The 9,205-nt window shown below is 35.4% G+C and overlaps 1 long non-coding RNA gene across 1 annotated transcript; it reads right to left on the reverse strand.

Moving 5' to 3' along the window:
- Positions 1 to 7,571: 7,571 nt before the first annotated feature.
- On the reverse strand, positions 7,572 to 8,778 carry LOC124450600. The gene is made up of 3 exons (XR_006950121.1): positions 8,533 to 8,778; positions 7,816 to 7,900; positions 7,572 to 7,660 (listed from the first exon to the last, which is right to left on the reverse strand). It is a non-coding gene; the product is annotated as an uncharacterized LOC124450600 (long non-coding RNA).
- Positions 8,779 to 9,205: the final 427 nt, after the last annotated feature.

Consider the following 9,205-nt stretch of genomic DNA (forward strand, 5'->3'; position numbering starts at 1 on the left):
TGAGGGATGATATAACTGGGGTATTGAAGTGATCCCTTTTCCTATTGAAGTTGCCAATTGTAATCTATGGAAATAGCGATTCATGATCTCAGTAGCTACTTTATTGGTTAATGATGCTGGTAACTTCGTGTATGGAATGGTACAAACGCTTTGAATGGACATCGTATAACGGCATATGTACGTATGAACATTAACATTGGAGTGATTGGACTAAAAACGGACTGTGTTCTACGAAGATGAAAAACAAGCGAGTGGTAAAATACAATCCATGTCTTGTGGTTTGTAAGTTGAGTAAATAAGTGTTAAAATTAACTGTCATAAGTAACTGCATGAGATCGTTAAAAAGGATCCTGATGGTCTATTTTTATAATTTGAACCATAATCATGAAAAACTTCCAAATTAAAAAGAATATCAATAAAAGATGTCACTTGCTGTGAGAAAACAGCTGGCTTTCACTCGCTACTTTTTCCTAATTTTAATAAACGTTTATAAGGAAAATTGCAATGCTGCAAGTAGGGTTCATTGAATTTCTAAGATAAAAATGTTGCAATTAATTTTCACACGAAAAAACTGCGAGGTGAAAAAAGGAAGAGACCTACTAAGTCGCCTGGATCAGACACTTTTCAAGATTTGAAAATGCTTTTTTGTTATATGACCAAGTAGTTTCCTAACCCTGGAATCCGATACTTTACTACCAAGTAGAGTTTCGTGTTGTGATTCAGTTTTCATGCAGAGAACTACCTATGATATATAGTGATGGCCTTTATCACAGGTGATGCAAAACGCGAAATGATTTGTCAAAAACGTGGTATCAAGCAATCACAAAACCATGTAATCTGATGAAAACGCAGGAAATAGCGTTTTCGACCCTCTTTTCTCAATTTTTCTCGGGAGATCGTGTCCGGCGTGAGATTGTAGCTCAAGCCTGCATCTGCCCCAATGAAAGCCTATAAAACGATAGAAATCTATAGTTTTTTCGTGTCTTACTGGGTGAATCTTTTGTTGACAAAAGGAGCAGACAATAGTAAAACTGTCATTTTTTCCAGGGGAAGTTGACTTTATAATTTATTTTGTGACTTCTTATGAAGTAAAAGATCATCAAATATATGAACACATAATACTACCTTTTATCTATTTAATATTATATTCATATTATTTTGAAATATATCGTAATTAATTTATTCTGTTACATTCAGACACAAATACATGTCATACAAACACGACGAAGCTGTGTCATCATTAATATTTACACAATAAAAGCTCATGATTGTATTAATAATATTTTACAAAAAAGTGAGGTAGACACTATTAAAATTCATGTGTCCCAGGGGTAGAGATCTCAGTGGTGGCGAGGGGCAGCTGCTTCCCCCTTTTTTGTAGAAAATTTGAAACAACTGAATGTACTGAAATTCATAAAATTAATACTGGAGTAGTGGAGAGTGGACAATTCCACTTGGCAATTCATGCATAAACCTGATTATTTATAATCTATTTTCTTTGTACGTGCTGTTAGTTGCCAGAGAGCTATGACTGCTTCCATCGATTCTAATATTCAGTGAATCGATCTTTGAAAACAGATAATAAAATGATTTATGAAATTTTGTTGATAATAAAAGAATTTTTGAGGTTTATCAAGGAATTCTCAAAACCCCCCAAAAATTATTGAAAAATTTCGACGCTTTGAACCCCCCTTGCCTCCAAAAACTGAATTTCCAAAACTGTTGGGAAACATCACACACTTCACGTGGCGTCTCTTCATCCGCTAATCGACTATTTTCAATGTCAAAATTGTGGACGAAAACAAAACCATGTTCATCGCCAGTCTCCTGTACGGGCAATGCCATATTTGTTTCGTGGGGAAGACTTTCCTGGTGACTTGAAATGTAAATATCGTTAGAAGATGGAGTGATTGGTGACTCCGAATAGATCTCAGTGAACTCATCGCCAGTGATGTTGGTCAAGTCATTATCATCTGGGTTCACATATGATGAGTGGGACTGGGGTTGAGTGGACTCAAAAAGAGACAACTCGTCTTCTTCAAGATTACCACTGTCAATTATCATTGCTCTCTACATTGAAAAAGTTGGAATGGTTACGTTAAAAATATAGAAAATGTCAATAAAAATGAAAACTGTTAAATTTCCAATAACTATTAAACCAGCATTATTGTTTGTTAACAATTCTGTTTGTTTAGTTTTCTTAAAAAATTTAGAAAAATAATTTGCATGAAATCATTAAGTCATATTTCCCTGGATATATATTCCGGGTTTTTTTTAAGTACATTGGTATCATACTTTGTTATCGCTATCAGGAAAAAATATTCCTTAACTTGAATCATAAATTAATATAGAAAAAAGATTACTTCTATTTCTATCATTATATACTGTTAAATTCTACCAGTCCTGTTCAAACGAATGCCACGATACTGAATCTGTACTGAATACATGATTCATCCGTATCGGATTCTCAAATCGCTATCAAGCAATGAATCCAAATAGATCGAGAAAAAATATTTACATATATTCAATTTCATTTCTTCCCAGCTATGATTTCGTCATTTCCCCTCAAACAATTCGCGCTCTTTCCTGTCATGCTTTCATAGTTATATGGCGGTAAACAAAAGGTCGACAGTCGAAATGTCAGTGTATTTTGTGTAGTGTGATTGAACTGTTACCGCAGTGAATCATAATGTTCGATTTAAATTGTGTACATGGAAACAGACTGGGGCAGTGCTCAATCGAAATTTGAGCGAACTGGAAGAATCTGTTCGTATGACCAATGCAGGGGCGGATCTAGAGTATGTCAAATCCGTCGCGCGACTGATGTTTGAAATTAAAAAATTACCTATTCATATTAATTAAAAATCATTAATTATTCTTACTTTATTATCGCATTTACTTCGTGATAAAAATCAAGCTTTATTTGAAAACTAATGACTAATGCAACGAATATCTCCTTGGTAACCAGATCAGTTGAATTTTAATTGACCTGGAATAACCGACTGATAAGCGGGGTGGCTTGACTGGTTCGACTTATAAAGGAGTCTATGAACGCCAGAAACGCTATTTTATTGGTCAATGGCCAGATCAGTGGACAGTCTGGAATAATCTCGACCGATAATAGGGGTGAAGGCTATTTCAGATATGGTAGAGCACCTTGTGCCCAGGCCCTTTAGCTTTAACTTGTCTACTTAAAGCTATTAATAATTAATTTTCAGCATATTTACATATTACATCGCGCTTACTCTTTCGCAACATGGAAGATTATACTTTATCTGATTTACATATTCCAAAAATTGACAATATTGTCAACGAAGAAAATCCTTTTTTCGGTTATGTAAGTTCTTTGGAAAAAGCGCTTGAGCTCGTGAGGGATTTTGAAAACGCGACCACGACAAAATTCACAGTCTTCACGAAAACAAAGAGCTTTGGAGCCACCGGTAAAATGCGTTTTGAGCGCGAATATTTGAAATACTCTACCGTGATGATGCAATCATCACACATTATTAAGTATTTATTTTAGTAGAATGTCGAATACATTTGTTGAACCAAGTATAAATCAATAAAATCAGTAGGTTTAAAATGTAATGTTTATCTGCAGCTAAGTATTTACGGAAGTTGTTAGGATTCATCTTGTGCATTTCCTGCTGTATAATATCAATATAATAATCGTACATGGTCATGGCCTGTTTTAATTTATTAAAAGTGCACCTTGTTAACGAAATTAAAATCTCCTCATCTTCACGTAACATATTATATTGCTTCGCTGTATGTTAACATAATCTATGAAAACTACTGTTACAATGGTTTTTGTGCGTTAGACCAAAATGACCTAAAACCACACCGTATTTGGTGGGAATCTAAATCCGGTACTGAAAAGCCCATCCCTTTTGATGGAGTACCGTTCTATTTGGTTGGAACGAATGTCTTGGAATGCCAACACGGTGTAGACAGAAACGTTTATCAGAAAAAAAAACATGAATCAAATCTCATGGTAATTATTCTAGATGACACCACTACTCTTCATAAATTCTTTAGGTAATGAAAGTAAATTGGACTTAAAAATTAAAGTTTTACTCATATTACAGGGCGACCGTGGAGATCATACTATAAAACAGAGACGTTTCTGGAAGCAAGATAGTAAAAAACTTGATTGCACAGCCATCATACAAATGAAAGAAGTAATAAAGTTTCCAGAATACAAGGTATATTACTAATAAAAAAGAAAATTGCTTATACTGTGGCTTTATTTTTGTTCATAGTAAATCGACAAGTATACACATGTTAAATTGGTTTTTTTCTAAAAGATTAGAGTGCAATATTTTTAGGTGCCACATGACGCTAAAAAGAAGAAACGTGACACGACCTCTGCTGATTTGCGAGCCCATTTAATAAATCCCAGCTCCTCAGTAAAAACTGAACGCAGAATCTATATTTCATTTCCGCGGCCAGAAATCACACCACGCACAGACTTGGAATGGTATATGCTCTTGTTTGACATGCTCGTCTTGCAATCTGTAGACAAGAACATCACAATCATTTGTGGCATCTGCATGATAAAATTCATGACACTAACTAGTTTTGCCTTTTGCTATTTCAGCACAGCGGAATGACACAACGACTAGATGAAAAGGTTATTAGAAAGATAGAAGAACTTGTCAGTGAAGGAGTGCGAACTGTTCATGAGATGAAACGTCATTTGAAAATATACATAAAGGATGAGGTTTTTCGAGGAAAAGAACAACCTCTGCGTGACAATCGACGATACTTTCCCAGAGCTAAAACAATAAAAAATCACATGTACAACGCGGCAATGAGAGCCAGGCTTTCATTTATGGACCAAGACAACGTCACTCGACTGGTTGAAAAATGGAAATGCGAAAAGGCTTCGAGCAACGATAGATTTTATTTCCGTCCATACGTTGAAGAAAGCGGTGAATTCAAAAATACAGACTTACAAAATGAAGAAGACAGCGATGACGACATAAGTTTAAATGAAGAGGTTATGACGACTGCAAAGGAGCAAAAAGGGCGACTTTTGTTTATACACCAAACGGCTTGGCAATCAAGGTTACTTTGTCGTTATGGTCAGGAACTAGCTTTCCTAGATGCCACATACAAAACCACAAAGTATTCCTTGCCATTATTTTTTGTTGCTGTGAAGACTAATGTTGATTATGCTATCGTTTCATCCTTTGTAATACAAGATGAAACAACAGCTAGTATAACAGAAGCTCTCAGTATTTTACATCAATGGAATCCACGATGGAACCCACAGCATATGATGACCGATCTTTGTGAAGAAGAAATAAAATCAATTGAGTTTGTTTTTCCAGGTATGAGGCACGAGCTGCAAGAGGTTTTGACCAAAACATCTGGCATTCTTTATTGCACTAAATCAACCATGTAACACCTAAATAATAAAAGCAATGAACAGCAATTCACAAGTTATATTTCTTCCATCGCTAATCAAAGGGTAATAAAAAAAAGGTAATAAAAAGAATACAGACTTAGCAATTGCACGGCCGCAAAATGTACTGCACAAATAACGACCACAAGCGTTTACACGAAAAAAGTGGAAAAGTACGTTTCATTGTACTTTCCTTCTTCGTCAGGTCAATACAAGTAAAACCTACAACCATTTTTATACTTTATTGATATTTAACTTTACAGAGATGGGTATGGGCATTCAGAAAAGAGCGTCTGCTTGTTTATGTTAGCACAAACAATGGGTTGGAAAGACAAAATGGGGCTTTCAAACACCAGTATTTACTGACTTTACGAAAGTATTCTCTCAGCGCAATGTTAACAATTCTTGTAAATGAATTTCTTCCTGACAAATACGAAAGGTAAGTCTGGCATTCAATTAATAGATGATCTAAAGCGACACAGTTTTTCTTTCTGAATGAGAGGCAGATCCTGGCTAGCTTACGTATATTATTTATATTAATGCCGAGAGTAAACCGTAAAGTGAAGTTGCATGAATCTCATGCATACTGGTTTTAAAACCAAAATTTTGTATTAAATTTTGTGTGCTTGCACCAAAAGTTGTGTATTATATTTTTTATTTCAGCTACATCAACGAAAATACAAAATGCTCCACAGCATATAAGCGTTATAACAAACAGATTCCAGAATTTCTGCATAATCGTCCTAACTACCTTATCGACCATTGCATGAAACGTCTTGTTTATGCTGAAGATGTACGTTCAATCGCTTTGGTGGATGACTCTATGGGTGCATTTTTAGTAACCAGTGAAATGGGAAAGCACAACTATCATGTATATTTTAGGGCACCTCATGACACAGAAATACCTTGCTGCGAGTGTCTTGACTGGCAACGAAACTATTTACCATGCAAGCACTTATTAGCGATTATTCAAAATAAAAAATTTACAAGTTGGGGATGGAAAAACCTACCAACAGCATATAAAGATTCTCCATTTCTGACCTTAGATGTCGATATATTGTTCAAACCAATTGATCATATTTTGAAAAGAGTTGACGATGCTCAGCAAGTTTGTGGTGCAGAAAGTTTTCATGACCAAGAAAAAGAAACAGAAGAAGCTGACATAAAACAAACTATGACAGCTGTTCTACCTAAACCAGTGTTCCCAAAACGGACAGCTATTACTAGGTGTTGTGATCTGTTATCTAGAATAAAGAGTTTGGTCCACGAGTGTACTAATTCAACTTCACTAGCCAGCCTGGAAAAGAGTCTTCAGTCTGCACTTCAGGAATTTGAGAATAACAGCAATACTGATTCAGGACTAGCACTTACAGCTCCTGACGCCGGGAAAACGTCAATGAAACGTAAAAAAAGAACATCAAATATCAGCAAGTCAACAACCAGCAATCCTAAAAAGAAAGCCAGATTATCTAATCTACCATCTGCAAAATTAAAGAAGATACACCCATACAATAGAAGAGTTGGCCAACATGCTGCAATGATGAGAAAATTCTATAATAAAGACTTATCTCTAGAGAAAATGGAAACGCAATCATCCAGCAAAGATACACAAACAATTCCTTTCATGCCAACTCCTCACACAGGTTTCACACCTCTCATTACAGAATCTTCATCAATCACCGCAAAACTATTAAGGAATGGACCACATTCTGTATCTCTGCTAGAAATTAAATCATTAGAGCCATTTTTGCACAGAGAAACACAGATTTTACTTAGTAGCATGAGTGAAAAACCTTTCATACCTGGCTGGTTGTATGATGAAGTAATCAATTCATTTTTCTGGTGTCTACAGGAAGATCATGAACATGTTCTTTATGCAGCATCCACATCAATGCTTTCCTTGCAAAATGGTGGTCAGGGAGGAAGACTTTGGTCTGAAAAGAGCAATGAAAAAAATCTCATTATAGCACCTTGGAACCCAACTCACTGTCACTGGACATTGATTGCCATAGATCTGCAACAGAGAAATATTTTTTATGTTGATCCATTGAATGCAGCTGATGATATTAAAAACAAGGCACAGATGCAGATTATAGCAAAATTCATCCCTTTAATTATTGAAAACAAATTTGGTCTGTCAGAATTTCAGATCTCCTCACCGCATACTCTTCAACAAGATACTTCAAGTTGTGGTGTTTTTGTTTGCTGGTATGCATCACAGTTTGTGCAAGGAAAGTCAATGAGTGATGGCTGTGATCCATATAAGATGAGGGTTAGAATTTACAACAAAATAAGAGGAACTTGTCTAAAACAACACTCACAACAGCCAGAACTTTCCAAATGCCCACTATGTGGAGCACCTGTTTTGAAGAAAACTTAAAATGTATCTGTGCTGTCAATCCTACCACATATTATGTATTGACTCTGAAAATCATCCTACAACAAGGAATCCTCACTTTTATTGCCCACCATAAACTGAAAGGACTCTTCCTAAAATAAATGACAGGTGATTGGAAATGGAGAAAACATGCAAATAGAGAGTAAAAATTATATGCCCCAAGCGGCCCTCATGTCAATTTTGATGTTTTGACACAAAATTACTAATAGGGTAATGATTGTCTAGGTAAAGTTAACACACAACAACCATTCCCATAAAACAGTCTAAAGGATGGGCATGTGTAAATACATCCACCAAAACCAATCATCACCCATTGCCTATGTAATTAGTAATACTAGTTTGTGTATCATATACATATGTATAGCATACTCCAAGTAATATGGCGATTGCTTCAACACCTAAACCAATGTATAGCCTATATAATAACAAACTTAGCTTGTGCTTTACACGTTTCCAGTGCAGTATTTGTTGTCTTATATTTTAACTGTGTTGCATTTGCCCTGTAATTACTTCTTGTGTAATGATTTGGGCGAAAATATCATCATCAAGAATGTTTGAATTTGAATACTAACATAACACAATTGAAAATTGAGTATTTACTACCATTTATCGTTGATAGAAATGTGCTAAAAACCGTCGCTGCAATAATTCGCACAGTGCAAGTACAGCACTACAAATTACAAAATATCGGTAAATAAATTAAAAGTATACAATACTTGCTCACCTAGTCACCTTAGTCATCTTTATCTTTGAAATGATGTTTGAATAAAACCCGCTATTATTTAAGATATTTCACTATCCCACTATCTTCTGTAAAGCCATATAAAGTATAAAACGCCATGGCAAGTTGCAAGCACGTAAGAAATAGGAATGTTATCATGATAAGGAGAATATCATTTACTCACGTGCGTGTCAGGAAAAGAAGGGCCTGGGCACAAGGTGCTCTACCATATCTGAAATAGCCTTCACCGATAATAGGGGTGGCCGGACCTATAAGGGAGTCCAATTGCTATCTTACAATTGGTTCATTTGAATTTTTGTCTTACTGTGATTGGTTTGACCGATTTCGACTGATAGCCAACTGAACTAACATAGTCAAGCTCACTGTCTGAATTGAATGTTTGATGGTTTCATAGTAATTTTTATAAGCATGATAGAAACTAAACTACAATCAGATGGAATTTATGGAAATCTTTTACAAATTCATATGTTGACATGAATGCTGCTTTTCAAACTGGGAATTTTTCAAGAGGGTGAAAATTTATGGATGAATTGTAAATGCTTGGCAAAGACGATCTCGAGCGACATTTCAGTCATTGATGTTCAAAAGCAAGCCAACATTGTTTTGAGTTTTATCAGCAGAAATTTACATCGAAAATCGTAAGTAAAGGACAAGT

The sequence above is a fragment of the Xenia sp. Carnegie-2017 genome, unplaced genomic scaffold (assembly GCF_021976095.1).
Source record: "Xenia sp. Carnegie-2017 unplaced genomic scaffold, XeniaSp_v1 HiC_scaffold_24, whole genome shotgun sequence".
In the NCBI taxonomy this organism is placed as follows: domain Eukaryota; kingdom Metazoa; phylum Cnidaria; class Anthozoa; order Malacalcyonacea; family Xeniidae; genus Xenia; species Xenia sp. Carnegie-2017.